This window comes from Protopterus annectens, chromosome 4.part0 (assembly GCF_019279795.1).
Source record: "Protopterus annectens isolate FY-2018-M chromosome 4.part0, PAN1.0, whole genome shotgun sequence".
NCBI classification, from domain to species: domain Eukaryota; kingdom Metazoa; phylum Chordata; order Ceratodontiformes; family Protopteridae; genus Protopterus; species Protopterus annectens.
The window spans coordinates 1824042283-1824061758 of record NC_056733.1 but is presented as its reverse complement, the minus strand read 5'-3'; positions in this window follow the sequence as shown (position 1 = coordinate 1824061758).

The window sequence follows — 19476 nt, the reverse complement described above, 5'->3', positions numbered from 1 at the left end:
TCCTCACAGACTGATTTACTCACACAACAGATGGGGTGTCTGATGCATCCTGACCCCAAACAACTACAAACGACTGCCTGGATTGATAGGGTCTTAATACCTTTTAGGTACATGTTTAGGGAGGACATGAAGCAGGTACCGATGACGGCAAGAAAGCCTGTAACTAGAAAGGAATACAAGCAAATGGAAAAGGTTTTCTAGTTTGTGTCAGCAATAGTATTTTTCTGGTTTTACAATACATGTGCGAATTACTATTTTATGGCCCATCTTACTCCTCTACCAAGGTTCATCTCTTGTCTATTTCAGGGTGTCTGCCCATGGATAACTCTCTTTTAATGCATTCTCATATGAAAAAGTTTCTGAAAGGGGTTTTACATAAACCTCCAAGAAAAAGTACAATTGTATACACTTAACATAAATGTAGATGTTAGAGTGTATTCACTGTTGCAGTCATTACATTTGGGTAATCTGCTGGCAGGTTGCCCTCAGTCGGCCTGAATTCCAAAGTCTTGGGTCCTGCGTCGGTTGCTGTCTCCTCTTCAATGACGTCAGGTCGTCAGGGGTATAAAACATGTAGCCGGCGCCATTTTCTTTAGTTTTTCTTGACCCAGATGTCAGGTGCCCCCAAAAAGGTAGCAAAAAAAATATATAGGTATATATACATGCATCAATATAAACTTTACCTTCATCTACAACCAAATACACCACATAGGTTGTAGAAGATAGAGAAGGAAAGAGAAAAGTACAGTTTTGTACCTACCATAAATGTAGATGCTTGAGTGTAAACACTGCTGCAGTCATTACACTTGGGTTATCCTGCCGTCAGGCGATCCCGCAGTGGGCCAGAGTTCCAAAGTCTTGGTCCAGAGTCTGTTGCTGTCGCCTCCTCCCTGACGTCAGTGCGACAGGGGTACACAAGATGCAGCCGACGCAATTTTCTTCAGTTTTTCTTTCCCCAGATGTCAGGTGCCCCCAAATAGGTAGGCAATACAAATTGCTAGTAAAAAATACAAAAGAAAAGCAAACAATCATTTTTAGTTACCAGCAAATACTCCCCATAGGTAATAAAGGGTATATGCCCTAGGTAAATACCAGAAAGTAAGAGGGGAAGGAGGGAGGGTAACCTGGACTGCAGCAGTGTTTACACTCGAACATCTACATTTATGGTAGGTACAAAACTGTACTATGTTCATCGTGTTACACTGCTGCAGTCATTACACTTGGGTGGAATCCCAAAGCTGAGGTAGGGAGGCTGGATCTATAAGGCATTAGGGGTGGCTATAAGGCCCTGCAGTACAGCAGTGGCGAAGCCAGCTCTGGATTTGGAGTATAAAGGCAAACGGTAATGTTTGGTGAAGGTATGCACAGAGCTCCATGTTGCTGCTTCCAAAATATCCTTGGTAGGTATTCCTCTGAGGTAGGCAGTTGAAGTGGCTGTTGCCCCGGTGGAGTGAGATTTAATGCTGCTAGGTACAGGTTTCCCATGGTGGATATAGCAGAAACGTATACAGTGTCCTATCCATTTTGAAATTAGTCTGCTTTGAAATGGCTTTTCCCTGTGCTCCTGCAGCGTATGCTACCAATAATTGCTCAGATTTTCTGAAAGCTTTGGTTTTGTCCAAGTAGAAGCGTAACTGTCTGTGAATGTCCAAAGAATGTAGTAGTCTGTCCCCTTTGTTCTGTGGTTTTGGATAAAAAGTTGGCAAGTGAATAGTCTGGTTTAGAGCCACACTTGATACCACCTTTGGCATAAACGTAGGGTTGGTTCTTAAAGACACCCTTTCCTGGTGGAAGATGAGGAAAGGTTCTACTGCCATTAGTGCCTGTAATTCTGAAACTCTTTGTGCTGATGTTATTGCCAGTAGCAGAGCAGTTTTCCAAGAGATGTCTTTGAATTCTGCTGTGTTAGCTGGCTCAAAAGGAGGTAAAGTTAATTTTTCCAAAACAAAATTCAGGTCCAAGTAGGTGTTGGTGCTCTGCGGGGCAGTCTTAAGTTTTTAGCCCCTCTGAGGTATTGTTTGAGCAAACGATTAGAAAAAAATTGGTGGATCCGTGATGTAATAAGCAGGGATAGCCAAGGCGTGGATCTTGATGGATGAAAAAGAGAGGCCCTTGTCCAGCATCTCAGTTAAGTATTGCAGTATCTGAGGAATGCTTGGGACTAGAGGGTCAAGGCTGTGCGCTTGGTTCCAGGCACAGAATCTCTTCTATTTGTCTGAGTATGCTTTCCTGGTGCTAGGCCTTCTGGCCTCCAGAATGACATCCATAACAGCTTTGGAGAGGGGCATTGCTTGCTTGACTAAGGAATTTTCCATGCAGCTAGATTTAAGGTCTTTAGCTGGCTGTGAAGTATCTGATTGTTGTGCTGAGTCAGCAACTGTGGAATTTGTGGTAAAATCCAGGGTGGTTCTTATGTCAAGTTCTTTAAGATTGGGTACCAGTGCTGGCGTGGCCAGTCTGGTGCAATCAATATCATTTTTGGCTCTTCCTGCCTGGATTTTATGAGTACCTTTGAAAGGAGAGGTAAAGTGGGGGAAGTGTATACTTGTAGTTTTTTCCAGCGGAATGAGAGGGCATCCAGTTTCCATGCTTGTGGATGGTAGCTCCTTGTGCAGAATTTCTGTAACTGGCAGTTCTTTGGGGTAGCAAACAGATCTATGTCTGGGCTCCACCATTTTTGTGTTATTATTCTGAATATTTGCGAGTTCAGTTCCCATTTGTGTGGGTCCATAATGTTTCTGCTTAGGTCATCTGCCAGTGTGTTTTTCTCTCCTGGCAGCATAGCCGGCCTTAGGCATAGGCCAACTAGGCGGCCGCCTAGGGCGCTGCACTAGCAGGGGTGCTTTTCCAGTATTTATTTAATGTAGGCAGACCAGGATGGGGGCACCAGGTGGTGTGGTGGGGGGTGCCATGGAGCCCTTTTGCCTAGGGCACCAGTTGACCTAAGGCCGCTCCTGCCTGGCAGGAATTGTTCTTGCAGATGAACTTGGTAGTTTATAGCTGTGTTCCACAAGGTCATGGTTTGTCTACAGAGGGGGTAGGAGTGTGTTCCCCCTTGCTTGTTTATGTACCACATAACTGTGGTGTTGCCTGTCTTTAATAGTAATTGTCCTGGATGCAGTAGGTCCTTGAAAGCTATAATAGCATTTTGTACAGCTAGCATCTCTTTTTGATTGATGTGGAGATGTCTTTGCTCTGTGGGCCACTCACCCTGGATACATTTTCCTGCCATGTGTGCTCCCCAGGTGTAATCCGATGCATCTGTTGTCAGTGTTTGCCTGGCTGTGGGCTGAGTGAAAGGCTGTCCCTTGTTGAGGTGACAACCTTGTGCCCACCATCGAAACTCCTGTCGTAGGCAAGGAATTAGTGGTATAACTGTTTCCAAATTTTGACAGTGTTGTGACCATACACTCTTTAGGAACAATTGTAGTTTCCTCATATGCAGTCTGGCATATGGAATTAGTAGTATGCAAGATGCCATGTAGCCCAAGGCCTGCAGAATTTTTCTTGCACGGAGCTGGGTCTTTGTTGCCATTAACTGAAAATACTGAGTCAGTTGTCCTTGCTTGTCTGGCATGAGATAAGCCATCTGGGCCGTTGTGTTCAAGCTGGCACCCAGGAATATTATCTGTCATGAAGGCACTAGTTTTGATTTATTTTTGTTTACTGTGTACCCCAGGCAACTTAACTTTTTTACGTACGCCAGGTGTTTTAGTAGAATGTCCTTGCTCTCTGCTTGAATCAGGCAGTCGTCCAGGTATGGATAAATCTGAATTCCTTTTGCCTGCAAAATGCAATTACTGGTGCCAGGCACTTTGTGAAGACCCTGGGCGCAGTAGATAAGCCAAAGGGCAGTGCAGAGAATTGATAGTGCATTGAACCAGCTAGAAATCTGAGGTATCTTCTGCAATTTTGTCTGATAGGGACATGCAGGTATGCCTCTGAGGTCCAAAGTCACGAGCCAAGCTTTCTTGCCCAGCATGGGAAGAAGCTGCTGTAGTGTCAACATCTTGAATTTCGGAACATCCAGGTAAGTGTTTAGTGTAGAAAGGTCCAGAACGGGTCTCCAGGCTTTGTCCTTTCTGGGTACTAGAAAGAGTCTTGAGTAAAATCCTTGTCCTTGTTCCTGTAGTGGTACCTTTTTGAATAGCTCTCATGTCCATGAGTGCTGTAATTTGTTTTTGAGCCTCTGCCCATTGATTTGGTGGCAGATTTGGCATTCCTTTTAGCCTTGGAAAGGTGTGGAAATGGAACCTGTAACCTTGAGATACAATATTGAGAACCCATTTGTCTTTGGTGATGCAATGCCAGTTGTGATAGAAAAGTCCCAGTTTTCCTCCTAAGGGGGCTGCCAAGAGAGAGCTGTTTGGCAGCTGTACTGGAAAGTAATTGAGGCTGTTTTTTTATAAGGTTGAGGCCTGTCTTCCCCTTCTTTTTGGCCTGGTGTGCCCCATTGTCGAGGCCTGTAAGGGCGTTGCATCTGACCTCTACCTCTTGGACATCTGTATCTGCCCCTTTGAGGTCTATCTGTGACTGGAAAGGACCAATTCTTTGTTTGCCAATTTCTGCTAAAACGAAGAGGCTGAACCTGTAAGAAATCTTTCACAGTTTGCATAGATTTTGCCTTATCCTCCATCTTCTTTAATACCTCCTCTGCCTTAACTCCAAACAGCACATCTCGCTGCAAAGGTGCATCCAATAGTTTGACCTTAACATGATCTGGCAACATATGTTCTTTTAACCAAGCATGCCTTTTAATGACAGAGCCCGTAACTGCTGCTCTACAGGATGCTTCTAAGGAATCAAACCCACATTGCAAAGTATGTTTTCCTACTTGTTCAGCTGCATGCAATAAATCCTGCATTTCTTTTAAGTTAGGAGGATCTGAATCTGGAAGCATCTTTTGTTTCAACTGAGACATCAAAAATTGCTGATATTTTAGCATGTGAAACTGGCAAATCAAGGCTCTCATTGCTAAAGTGGCAGACGTATATACCTTCTTTCCCCATCTGTCTAATGCTCTGGAATCTCTGTCAGAGGGAACTGGGTTTTTTGCTGATGAGGCCTTAATCCCTTTGGGTCCCTGAGAAATAGTTTCAGGGTCAGCAACAAGGCTTTTGTACAGAAATTTATGAGAGTCAGGGACTCCGTAATATCTATCAGGTTTAACTGGGGCTGGGGTTAAGGAGTCAGGGTTCAAACTGGATTCAGTGTACACATTATCCACAATGTCTAAAACTGGTGGGATAGCAAGGGGTCTGTGTTGGGGCAATAAAAGGAAGTCTCTGAGTCTTTTCTTGGATTCTGAGTAATCCTGGCCTTCCCAATGGAAATGCTCTCTCATGGTATGTAAGGTCACCCCCAAAGGAGTAATCCTCAGGCGGAGAGGCTGATGGAATTGATTCCTCAGCATCAGAATCCTCATAAGGGGGTAAAGAATATCCTCGGTCCGAGGAAGAGTCAGAGGAAATGGACACCTGGTCAGAAGATTCATAGTCTGCATCCTGCCTGGGTCTTTTATCATGAGGGGGATGTGACCCCCTGATCAGGGGGATTAGGTCCTCGGCCATTTTTAGCATTTGTTTCTTAGGCATGGAAGCCTGTCCTGGAGAGAGTTGTGTCTGTTTCTTAATCTTTAAAGGGGGCTTAGACTTAACAGAGGGTTTAATAGTTAACTGGGTAGGTCTGAAAACACCCTCTGTAGCTGTGGATTGCTCAGCTACTTCGGTTTCCTCTGTAGGTTTAGGATCGGTAAACTGTAGGCCTAGTGCGTCCGAAGGCCCAGCCAGCTCCACTTGGGAGTCGGAGGCGGTCTGTGGTTCTGTGGAAGCGGTCATCAGGGGCTGCGTAGGCACCTCGCTGAAAACCAGAGAACCGGCGACTGAACTAGAAGAGGCCTCGTCGTCCGTTTTGGGCCTCGGATGCCTGTCCCTGTCCTTGCGCTTTTTATGCATTGCGGTCATCAGAATTTCCAACGGCATGGTGCAATTGAATTTTCTACCAAAATAATGTCAGGCAAAATCAAACCAACGTCTAATAGTGCGCTTGTTAAACCTAGCACAAAACCGACAACCAGTGATGTCATGGTCAGGGCCTAGGCATGGAATACAATAGGAGGGGAAATCCTTATGAGGTATTTGCTTCCCACAAGAAGTACAGTTATTAACTTTTGCTGACATTGGTCTGAGGCAAGAAAAAGTTTCCCCAACGGGGTACTTAGCTTTTTTAGAAGACTTCGGTTCTGGATTTGGAATGCAAATCTCAGGAGTCGGCCGACCGGCACTTGCGAACTGCTTCTGCTTTGGGCACCACGCGGCAAGAAAGACTGAAGAAAATGGCATCGGCTGCATCTTATACACCCCTGTAGCACTGACGTCAGGGAGGAGGCGACAGCAACCAACGCCAGACCAAGACTTTGGAACTCTGGCCGACTGCGGGACTGCCTGATGGCAGGATAACCCAAGTGTTATGACTGCAGCAGTGTAACACGAACATCTCCAGAATGACAGGGGGAGGGTAACCTGGACTGGAACAGTGAATACACACAAACATCTACATTTATGGTAAGTGTACACAACTGTACTAAGTTATTCGTGTTTCACTGTTGCAGTCATTACATTTGGGTAGAATCCCAAAGCTATGGTTGGGAGGCTGGAGCTAAACAGCATTAGGTGCGGCTATAAGGCCCTGCAGAACTGCATTGGCAAAGCCTGCCCTGGACTTAGAGTAGAGAGGCAAATGATAATGCTTGTTAAAGGTGTGAAGAGAACTCCAAGTAGCAGCCTTTAGAATGTTTTTGGTTGGTACTCCTCTGAGAAAGGCTGCTGAAGTAGCTGTAGCTCTTGTGGAAAGAGACCTAATGCCCTGTGGCACAGGTTTACCATGGTGTAAGTAGCAGAAACGGATGCAGTGGCTTATCCACATTGAAATGGTCTGCTTTGAAATAGCCTTTCCTTCTGATTCTGCGTCATATGTCACTAGTAATTGCTCAGTTTTTCTTATAGATTTAGTCCTGCTCAAGTAGAATCTTAGCTGTCTGTGTACGTCCATGGAATGCAGAATTCTCTCCCCCTTGTTTTGCGGATTTGGATAAAAGGTTGGCAGATGAATTGTTTGGTTAAGAGCCACACTGGAGAACACCTTAGGCATAAATTTAGGATTTGTCCTCAGGGACACCCTGTCTGGGTAAAATATGATAAAAGGGTCTACAGCCATGAGGGCCTGTAGCTCTGAAATTCTTCTTGCTGAAGTAATTGCTAGTAGCAGAGCTGTTTTCCATGATAAGAACTTTATATCAGCGGTAGCAGCTGGTTCAAATGGAGGTAGGGTGAGCTTTTCCAACACATAATTGAGGTCCCATGCAGGTAATGGTGATCTTCTAGGAGGCCTTAAATTTTTGGCTCCTCTAAGATGCTGCTTTAGTAAAGGATGAAAAAAGACTGGTGGCTCTGTATTGTAATGAGCCGAAATGGCAGAGGCATGGATTTTAATTGATGTGAAAGACAGGCCTTTGTCAAGCATCTCAGTTAAGCATTGTAACATCTGAGGAATATTTGGTTCTGCTGTATCAGTTCCTTGTGCTTGATTCCAAGCACAGAATCTCTTCCATTTATCAGCATAAGATTTTCTAGTACTAGGCCTTCTGGCTTCCAAAATGACATCCATCACAGCTTTACTGAGAGGTGTTGTTTGAATAACTACATTATCAGCCATGCTGCCAGGTTCAGTGTCTGGAGTTGTAAATAATAAACCGAACCAGCTCCAAGAAAACCTAGTACTTTATTGGACTGAGCACTCGAAACAACAATGGACAGAAAACAACAAAAGACTGTTTCACTAAGTGCTTTCACCCGTTGTAACAGTTGGGCATCATCAGAGTAAAAAAAACGTTTAAAACTACAACTTTTAAATAAACTCAAATACACACGCCCCCTTGCTTGAAACCAATCACAACTCAAAAACAATAGCAACAATTAATATGTGCATTTGTAAATACAATTAAGTGTAATTACATAATATATACTTCTAAATATGTTTATACTAGATAAATAAATAGGTAAATACATACATAATCACTATAATGTCGTGTATATAAAGTGTTAGTGTCAACAAAAAAGTAATGACCATATATGGTAACCTGAACAATACCACTTAATGAGATGTTAAAAACATTAAGCAAACTGACATTCCATAAAAAATCAAACAATCTGAAGCCCAATTACAACACACTAGAGCGGTCTCCAAATAATGTACTATACTTTGTGAGATACAATTACTATAAATTGATAAATCACTGTTCAATTGTGATATTAAATACAGTAAGATCTGTATTTTAATACACTAGACAGTGAAATGTAATCATTGATTCCTGGTGACTTAGATGCATCTAACCTAAGCTGCCACAAACACTCTAACTTCCAGTCGGGTCTTGGTGTCACCACCTCTATCATTATGTGTGATTCTATCCACCACAAAAATATAAATTTATTGAAATTAATACAAGCCTGACTGTGTATATATAGAGCATTGGATGTTCTCTTATTCCTAATGTCTCTAATATGCTCCAAAATTCTGAGTCTTAATTTCCTGATAGTTTTCCCTACATAGAAAGTAGGACAGCTCAGGCAAGTGGCAATGTACACTACCATTTTGATATTGTAATTGCAATACCCTGGACATCTAATGGTCCTACTGAAGTTTTGAACTACTACATAAAGACCATTACTGATGTGCTTGCAAGTGCTACATAAGCCACATTTGCTCATTCTAGAGCTCTTGTAAATCTCTAAATTAGTTTCCATCTCCATCAATTCTTTGAGGGTTTTACCTCTACTGCAAGTAAAAACTGGTGTTTTATCAACTATAGCTGTAATATCATTGTTAAAAACACTGTGTCAGTTAATATAGTCTTAATTTGTCCAGCAACTTCATTATATGGTAAGATCATAGCCCATCTCATATTGTCATCATTTGTTGCATCTGTGTTAGTAGTGTTTTCACTAACGTCTTTAACCAGACCTACTTTAAGTATTGGTTTAAAGACTGTATGTCTTTTCACCTCTATCTCTGATCGTATGTTCATCAGAAGATCATAAGGATATCCTCTCTCAATAAACATATCTACTAGTTTTGATAGTTCAGTTTTAAAACAGTTGTCATCACTAATAAGTCTGGACAGTCTGACCATTTGACCTTTCATAATGTTCTTTTTTTGAAAAAAAGATGACAACTCTGAAAATGCAAAAAAAGAATTAGAATGCCTTTTTTCAATATATATTGGACTTTAAAGTGACTTTTTCATTTTCTTTGTACAGTAATAAATCAAGAAAGTCACAACTTTCACCATATATCTTGTGAGTAAACTTTAAAAAAGATATAGTGGTACCTAAGTACGTAATAAATTCATGGAGTTCTTCCTCTTTCCCCTTCCAAAAAATCAGTATGTCATCTAGGTAATGCAAATATAATATTACCTTGTGCATGAAGTCTGAGGTGAAAACCCACTGTGTTTCCCAGTCTGCCAACACTAGGTTGGCATAAACTGGTGCACACTTAGCACCCATAGCTACACCAGTAGCTTATAACGCTCACCTTCAAACATAACAAAATTGTTGGACAAAATAATTTCTGTTAGTTCTACAATTAGACTACGTTTAACCGTGTGAAAACAAGAAGTTATGTACTCACCATAATGTTTGATGTATGTAGTCCATCTAGCCTCACAATCTTACCCGTGGGTTCGGAGCCGAAAATCGGCTCCGACTCGGCCGATTTTACTAGCTCGAAGTCTCTCATTGGCTGGGCTAAGCAGGTATCCCATGGTGCACTGCTCCATATCCCCAGATCTAGTTTGCTGCGAAACTCATTTGTACTCCATGCACACATCACATCCATATAAAGAATAAGCTAAGCACGGGAACTCTGTAGATGACAACCTAACCTCCAAATCCTCCAGGAAGGGGGAAGGTGGGAGGGTAAGTAAGAATGTGAGGCGAGATGGACTACATACATCAAACGTTATGGTGAGTACATAACTTCTTGATGTTATGTAGTCCTATCCCGCCTACATTCTTACCCATGGGACAGCGTCCCTAGCACCTACATCCTGGGTGGCTCATAGGAAAATACTCCTGTGAACTGTGGAGCCAAAAGATGACCTGCCCCTGGAGACCACGTCCAATTTGTAATGAGAAACAAATGTGGCATGTATATCAATGCTGGTTGTCTCTACTGCCGGTGTATCGTTATCTGAAATCCACTGGATGTGTAGATCATCTGTTTGTCGATTCATTCTATCATCCGCTGATGTAATAATAGGTTGTCCACCTATAATGTTGGAATTGGATGTGTTCCTTTCAGTGGCTGGTTTTTGATTCAAAGTAGGTTCACGAGGCCAAGTAAAGATATTGCCTAGGGAAAAATCTTTACAGTCTCTTTGAAGCTTCCTGAGCAAATAATAGGAACAGCCTGTGAGCTCTCAGAGAGAGGTTATGAAGAGGCAATGATCCAAAATAATATTTTACAAGTTAAGAAATTAAGAGGGACAAGAGCTAAACCTTATTTTTCAGAGAGACAACAAAAAAAAATAGACAGGTATATGACAACAAGCTCAGAATGTGTGTCCCACATACTAGGGATGTTGAGAAGTATACAGCTATTATTAATGAACATTGGAACATTCTTGTTACTGATAATCAAATAAGAGATATAGTGGGATTGAAGCCTCAATTTTCATTTAAAATCAAGAAAAACTTGAAGAGAAGGTTATGTACAATGAAAGGTCAAATATGTAATGAACAAGTATATGGGACAAAACCGTGTTGTAGATGTAATTTTTGTAAATGGATAAACAAAGACTTGTACTTTAAACATCCGGATATTGGGCATATATTTGATATTAGAGTGAATGCGACCTGTGATACATCACATGTGGTCTATTTAGCCAGCTGTTCAATATGTAATACATTTTATGTTGGCAAAACGGATTGCACATTAAAAGAGAGAATAAGAGAGCATCTTTACCACATAAAGAAAGGAAGTAATGTTAATGCTTTAGCGAAACATGTCACTAATGTAGGTGAACATCATACTTTTAAGTCTGTAGTGATCGGCAGAACATACTGTAGTATTAGGGGAGATGATATTAAATCCAGGACTGAAGAAATGGAAGCTAACTGGATTGTGAGGCTTAGAGCGAATTATGGGCATGGTTTGAATGACTGTGTCCCTATCAAACCCATATTAAGTAAAAGGTTTTTGCGTAGTTAGTAAATATATTTGATTTTATTTTATGTTATTATTTTTAGTGGAATATGTTTTTAAGACTTAATTGATACCATGTGACTGAAATGAATGATATAAAAAGGTGTGTCTTTTTACTTTGTTATATATACCTGATGAAGCTATATGTGAAAGCGCTTGTGTTTTAATAAAGTCAGTGCTGCTAGAAGGATTTATTGGCGTATTTCTCTACATTTATCTGGAGCCTTACCTTTGCTACACTTAATTGTTTTTTGGATTTATATCTCTTTTTGTGAAGGTATTTGGTGTTTGCTGGGCGTTACGCTTTGTTTTTTCATCTTGTTAGAATAGTCAATTTTAGACAATCACAACGCCTCCCCCTTTGTCAGGTTTCATCACCCTGTAATAATTAGTAGATGTTAATTCATGGAGACAAAATCTCTCACCTGAGGTCAGATTGTCAGTAAATGTTTTTGTCCCCCTAAACAACATCCTTAGTTGTAATTCACACATCTGCTCAAAAATGTGTATACTAGGACTGACTGGGGGAATAAAAGTACTTGACCTCTTAAGCACTGTGATGTTAGCCATCCATGGGCTGGGGTTTTTGTGAAAAAACATTCTGAGGTTCAGTTGCCTTGTATATAATTTAAAATTAATTAAAGTTTTAGCTATCTCATTCTTAAAAGCAGGAACAAAAGTAAAGCCCTTCTTAAATAGGGCGAGATAGTTGTCAGTTAAATCTAAACATGTAAAATTATAAATGCACATACTGTCAACTCTAGTTAAATTACAACTTAAACCAGTGGTGATAAAATCGTCAATACACTTAGAATTCATGTTCAAATCAACACTGCCATCACCTTCATTTACATTCTCAGCAAAATCTTTTTTCTCCAGAGCAAAAAGTTCAATAGTGTGCTTTGGTGAATGTAACAATTCATGTTCGTGGACAGATTCCACGTCATAATGAAGTGAATCACAAGTTAACAAAAAGTCCGGTGTGGACTGGTCCTGAACATCACTACAATAAATATCTGTAAAAGGGGTAAGGTGAGAAAAAGTATGTTGGTCTGTTCCCCTCTGACCACCTCCGGTTTGTGTAGGACCTCTGACCTCTCCCCCTGACCTGTTCCTGTTGATGTAATCCCTGGTTGCGCTCGCGTATTCGTTCCACAGGGTAAGTCTCTAAAAAATACTCTGTCACAATCATCACTGTTATCCATGACTACCTCGTCATCAATCGATCCATTGTAACCAGTACGGCCCTGTTGAATGGAACTGTTCGATACTTAGTTTCCAAATTCAACTCTAGCGATTCTACTTTTAAACTCTTTGAAGTGAGCGTATACCTGGTTGTTGGCGTAATCTTTACTGTCCTTATTTAGTTTACCAGTCTTAATTTCAAGACCTCTTTTGACAAAAATATCCACATCAGTTAAAATGTTATCATATTTGAGCTTATTAAAATCAAAAAGCAGGTCTTTCGTAATGTTATATATGGAATGCAAAATTCTCTCCCCCTTATTCTGCGGATTTAAATAAAAGGTTGGCAAATGAATTGTTTGGTTAAGAGCCACACTGGAGACCACCTTAGGCATAAATGTAAGATTTGTCCTCAGAGAGACCCTGTCTGGGTAAAATATGATAAAAGGCTTTATAGCCATGAGGGCCTGTAGCTCTGAAACTCTTCTTGAAGTAATTGCTAGTAGCAGAGCTGTTTTCCATGATAAGAACTTTATATCAGCGGTAGCAGCTGGTTCAAATGGAGGCAGGGTGAGCTTTTCCAACACATAATTGAGGTCCCATGCAGGTAATGGTGATCTTCTAGGAGGCCTTACATTTTTGGCTCCTCTAAGATACTGCTTTAGTAAAGGATGAGAAAAGATTGGTGGCTCTGTATTGTAATGAGCTGAAATGGCAGAAGCATGGATTTTAATTGATGAGAAAGATAGGCCTTTGTCAAGCATCTCAGTTAAGTATTGTAATATCTGAGGAATATTTGGTTCTGCTGTATCAGTTGACTCCAAGCACAGAATCTCTTCCATTTATCAGCATAAGATTTTCTAGTACTAGGCCTTCTGGCTTCCAAAATAACATCCAGCGCAGCTTTACTGAGAGGTGTTGTTTGAGTAACTACATGATCAGCCATGCTGCCAGGTTCAGTGTCTGGAGTTGATTGTGCAGCATCTGATTGTTTTGCTGGGACAGCAGTTGAGGTCTTTGAGGTAAGGTCCAAGCTGAGTATTGAGACAAGTTCCTTAGGATTGGGTACCAGTATTGGCGGGACCAGCCCGGGGCAATTAGTATCATCTTTGGTTTCTCTTGTCTGACTTTTAGGATGACCTTGGGAAGAAGAGGCAGAGGAGGAAAGGCATAAACTGATAGTTTTTTTCCAACTGAAGGATAGGGCGTCCACTTTCCATGCTGGTCTGTGATAAGTCCTTGTGCAGAATCTTTTCAAATGATAATTCTGAGGAGAGGCAAATAGATCTATGTCTGGGCTCCCCCATTTCTCTATCATGCTGAAGACTTGCGGATTTAGTTTCCACTCGTGAGGATCCATAAGGTTTCTGCTTAAATCGTCTGCCAGAGTATTTTGCTTTCCTGCCAGGAATTGAGCTTGAAAATGTATTTGGTAGGTCAAAGCCGTGTCCCACAGTGCCATGGCTAATCTGCAAAGGGGTTATGAGTGCATGCCCCTTGCGTGTTTATATACCACATGACCGTGGTGTTGTCAGTCTTTATCAGTAGTCTTCCTGGATGAATTAAGTCCTTGAAGGCTGTCAGGGCATTTTGAACAGCTAGCATCTCTTTCTGGTTGATATGCAGATGTATTTGTTTTGAGGTCCATATGCCCTGAATGCATCTTCCTGCCATGTGGGCCCCCCAGGCATAATCTGATGCGTCTGTTGTTAAGGTTTGGCTGGTAAGGGGTAGAGTGAAGGCCCGTCCCATGTTTTGGTGACATGCCTTTGCCCACCATAGAAAAGTACAGTTGTGCACCTACCATAAATGTAGATGTTAGAGTGTATTCACTGTTGCAGTCATTACACTTGGGTTATCCTGCTGGCAGGCGACCCACAGTCGGCCCGAGTTCCAAAGTCTTGGTCCGGCGTCAGTTGCTGTTGCCTCTTCCCTGACGTCAGTGCGCCAAGGGTATAAAAGTTGCAACCGACGCCATTTTCTTCAGTTTTTCTTGCCCCAGATGTCAGGTGCCCCCAGACAGGAAGGCTGAAAAGATAAAAATAAGCCAAACAACCATGCATATATTACTATAAACATTTCCTTCATCTACAAGCAAATACTCCACATAGGTTGTATAGAGTTGAGAAGTACAGAATAGTCCCAGCAAAGAGGGGGATGTTGGGCAGGTAACCTGGACTGCAACAGTGAATACACTCTAACATCTACATTTATGGTAGGTACACAACTGTACTATGTTCATCGTGTTTCACTGTTGCAGTCATTATACTTGGGTAGAATCCCAAAGCTGTGGTTGGGTGGCTGGGTCTAAATTGGATTTGGCGAGGCTAACAAGCCCTGCAGAACTGCAGTGGCAAAGCCTGCTCTGGATTTGGAGTAGAGGGGTAGGTGGTAGTGCTTGGTAAAAGTGTGCACTGAGCTCCAGGTTGCAGCTTCTAATATGTCTTTGGTTGGTACCCCTCTGAGGAAAGCTGCTGAAGTGGCTGCTGCTCTGATAGAATGAGGCCTAATGCCCTTAGGCACAGATTTGCCATGTTGTGCATAACAGAAGCGGATGCAGTGTCCTATCCATTTGGAGATGGTCTGCTTTGTAATGGGCTTTCCTTGTGATCCTGCAGCATAAGCTACAAACATTTGCTCAGTTTTTCTGAAAGCTTTTGTTTTGTCCAAGTAAAATCGTAGCTGCCTGTGTATATCCAAAGCATGCAGAAGTCTTTCCCCTTTATTCTGGGGATTTGGGTAGAAAGTAGGCAAATTAATGGTTTGGTTTAAGGCCACATTGGAGACCACTTTTGGCATGAATGTTGGGTTTGTCCCAAGGGAAACCCTGTCCTGATGAAAAATGAGGAAAGGTTCCACAGCCATCAATGCCTGTAACTCTGAGACTCTTCTTGCTGAAGTTATTGCTAGGAGCAGAGCAGTTTTCCATGACAAGAATTTTAGATCAGCTGTGCTGGCTGGTTCAAATGGAGGCGTTTTTCTAAAACAAAATTGAGGCCCCAAGTAGGTACTGGTGCTCTCCTAGAGGGTCTTATATTCTTTGCCCCTCTGAGGTACTGTCATAGTAGAGGATGTGAAAAAAATAAGAGGATCCGTATTGTAATGTGCTGAAATGGCAGAGGCATGGATTTTAATAGATGAAAAAGATAGGCCTTTGTCCAACATCTCAGTCAGGTATGACAAAATCTGAGGTATATTAGGGACCAGTGGGTCGAGCCCTTGTGCCTGGTTCCAAGCACAGAATCTCTTCCATTTGTCTGCATAACATTTACTAGTGCTGGGCCTCATGGCTTCCAAAATTACATCCATAACTGCTTTAGAGAGAGGTGCAGCCTGAGTGGCTACATTATCTGCCATGCTGCCAGGTTTAAGGTTCTGAGTTAACTGTGCAGAATCTGATTGTTTTGCTTTGTCAGAAGATGAGGGATTTGAGGTAGAGGCAAAGGTGGGCCTTGGGACAAAGTTTTTAGGATTGGGTACCAGTGCTGGCATGGCCAGTCTGGTGCAATCAGTATCATTGTTGGCCTCTCTTGTCTGACATTTAGAAGAACCTTGGTGAAAAGAAGCATCGGAGGGAAGGCATAGACTGTCAGGTTTTTCCAGCTGAATGACAGAGCATCCACCTTCCATGCTTGAGAGTGATAAGTCCTTGTGCAAATTTCTGTATTTGGCAATTGTGAGGGGAGGCAAAAAGATCTATGTCTGGGCGTCCCCATTTCCTTGTTATCATGTTGAACACTTGTGGATTTAGCTTCCATTCGTGAGGATCCATGAGATTTCTGCTTAGTTCTTCTGCCAGTGTATTTTTTGTTCCTGGCAGGAATTGTGCTTGCAGATGTACCTGGTAGGTCAGTGCTGTGTTCCACAAAGTCATGGCTTGTCTGCATAGGGGGTAGGAATGAGTGCCCCCTTGCCTGTTTATGTACCACATAACTGTGGTATTATCCGTCTTTATTAGTAGCTGTCCTGGATGTATTAGGTCCTTGAAGGCTGTCAGGGCATTATGTACAGCTAGCATCTCTTTTTGATTGATGTGAAGATGTATTTGTTCATTGGGCCATGTGCCCTGAATACATTTTCCTGCCATATGTGCTCCCCAGGCATAATCCGATGCATCCATTGTTACTGTCTCTGCCTGGCTGTAGGTAAGGTGAAAGGCTGTCCCTTGTTGTGGTGACAGGCCTGGGACCACCATCGAAACTCCTGTTGTAGGCAGGGAATCAAGGTTATGATTGTCTCTAGGCTGTGACAATGCAGAGTCCAAACACCTTTCAGATACCATTGTAGTTTCCTCATATGCAGTTTTGCATATGGAATTAGTAGAATGGAGGATGCCATGAAACCCAGAGCCTGCAGAATTTTTCTTGCAGGGAGCTGGGTCTTTGTTGCCATCATTTGAAAGTAATGAGTCAGTTGCCTTTGTTTGTCTGGCGTGAGATAAGCCATCTGGGCAGTTGTATTTAAGCTTGCACCCAGGAATACTATCTCTTGAGAGGGCACTAGTTTTGATTTCTTTTCGTTTACTGGTGTACCCTAGGCAAATTCGCAATCTTTTTACAAATGCCAGGTGTTTTATAAGAATGTCCTTGCTTTCTGCTTGAATAAGGCAGTTGTCCAAGTAGGGATACATTTGAATTCCTTTTTGTCTGCAAAATGCAATTACTGGTGCCAGGCATTTTGTGAAGACCCTGGGTGCAGTAGAGAAGCCAAAGGGCAGTGCAGAGAATTGGTAATGCATTGAGCCTGCTATAAATCTGAGGTATCTTCTGCACGATTGTCTGATTGGGACATGCAGGTATGCCTCCTTGAGATCCAAAGTAACTAGCCAAGCCTCCTTGCCCAGCATGGGCAGAAGTTGTTGTAGTGTTAACATTTTGATTTTTTGAAACATCCAGGAAAGTATTTAGGATTGACAGGTCCAGTACTGGTCTCCAGGCTTCGTCTTTTCTGGGTACTAGAAAAGTCTTGAGTAAAATCCTTGTCCCTGTTCTTCTTGTGGAACTTTTTGAATAGCTCCCATATCCATAAGAGCAGCAATCTGTTTTTGTGCCTCTGCCCATTGGTTTTGTGGCAGGTTTGGCATACCTTTTGGTATTGGAAGCATGTGGAAGTGGAACCTGTACCCCTGAGAAACTATACTGAGCACCCATTGGTCTTGGGTGATCATGTGCCAATTTTTTGAGAAAAATGCTAGCTTTCCCTCTAGGGGTGCTGTCAACTGTTAAGAGCTTGGCATTTGCAGAGGGAAGTCATTGTGACTGTTTCCTATAATGTTGTGATTTGTCTTCTCCTCCTTTGGGGGCTGAAGCACTCCATTGTTTAGGTCTGTAGGAGCCTTGGGGCTGAGATCTGCCTCTTGGGTGTCTGTATCTGCCTCTTTGTGGCCTGTCTGACACTGGAAAGGACCAATTTTTTGAAGGCCAGTTTCTGCTAAATCTAGGTGGTTGAACCTGTAAGAAATCTTTCACTGTTTGCATTGACTTTACTTTATCCTCCATTTTCTTTAACACCTCTTCTGCCCAAACACCAAACAAAGTATCATGCTATAGTGGAGCATCCAATAATTTTACTTTAACATGGTCAGTTAAACTTTGTTCTTTCAACCAAGCATGTCTTCGAATTACTGAGCCTGTAACTGCGGCTCTACAAGAAGCCTCTAATGAATCAAAACCACATTGCAGAGTATGCTTTCCCACTTGTTCAACTGCATGCAATAAATCCTGCATTTCTTTACTGTCAGGACTTTCTACTTTTGTAACCATTTTCTGCTTTAACAATGACATGAGATACTGTTGATATTTAAGCATGTGAAACTGACAGTTTAAAGCTCTTACAGCTAAAGTAGCAGAAGTGTAAAAACATTTTTCCTCCATCTGTCCAGAGCTCTGGAATCCCTATCTGAGGGAACAGGATTTTTGGCAGTGGAAGCTTTAACCCCTTTAGGACCCTGAGAAATTGTTTCTGGGTCTGCAGGGGGGGGGGGTTTATAAAGAAATTTATGAGTCAGGGACCCTGTAGTACTTGTCTGGCTTTACTGGTGCAGGGGGTAAAGAATCTGGAGACAGACTGGATTCAGAAAAAAACATCTACAATATCAAGCACTGGGGGGATAGCCAGGGGCCTGTGCTGAGGCAATAAAAGGAAATTATTGGGCCTTTTTTTGGATTCTGAGTAATCCTGGCTCTCCCAATGGAAATGCTCCCTCATGGTGTGCAGGGTTTCCCCAAAAGAATAATCCTCAGGCGATGAGGCTGAAGGAATGGACTCTTCAGCATCAGAGTCCTCATAGGGAGGGAGAGAATAGCCCTGATCAGACGTAGAATCAGAGGAAATGGAAACCTGATCAGAGGAATCATAATCAGTGTCTTGCCTAGGCCTTTTGTCAGGAGGGGGATGGGAGCCCCCGATTAAAGTAATAGGGTCTTCGGCCATTTTAAGCATCTGTTTCTTTGGTATGGATGACTGTTCTGGAGAATGCTGTACTTGTTTCCTTGATTTGAACGGTGTTTCTGACTTTGCCTTTGCTGCTGTAGTAGCCTTAATTGTAAGCTGTGAAGGTCTGAAAACACCCTCAGAAGCCGGTGCCTGCTCAGCGGCTCCAGACCCATCTGTGGGTATAGTTTCCGTTGGCCCAATACCTTGAGTTTCCACAAGCCTTGGTGTCTCCACGTGGCTGTCAGTTAGAGCCTGTGGCTCTGAGGTAGCGGGTGTCAGAGGCTGCGAAAGCGCCTCACTGAGAACCGGCGACTGGCCTAGAAGAGGCTTCATCGTCGGTTTTGGAACTCGGATGCCTGTCTTTTTCTTTGTCTTTGTGTTTTTTATACATTCCGGTCGGTTGTTCCGACAGCATTATATAATTAAATCTTCGTCCAAAATAATGTAAAGCAAAATCAAACTGACGTTTAATAGTGCATTTATTGAATCTAGCACAAAACCGACAACTAGTAAAGTAGTGGTCAGGGCCTAGGCAAGGAATGCAGTAAGAGTGAAAGTCCTTATGAGGTATTTGCTTCCCACAAGAAATACAAT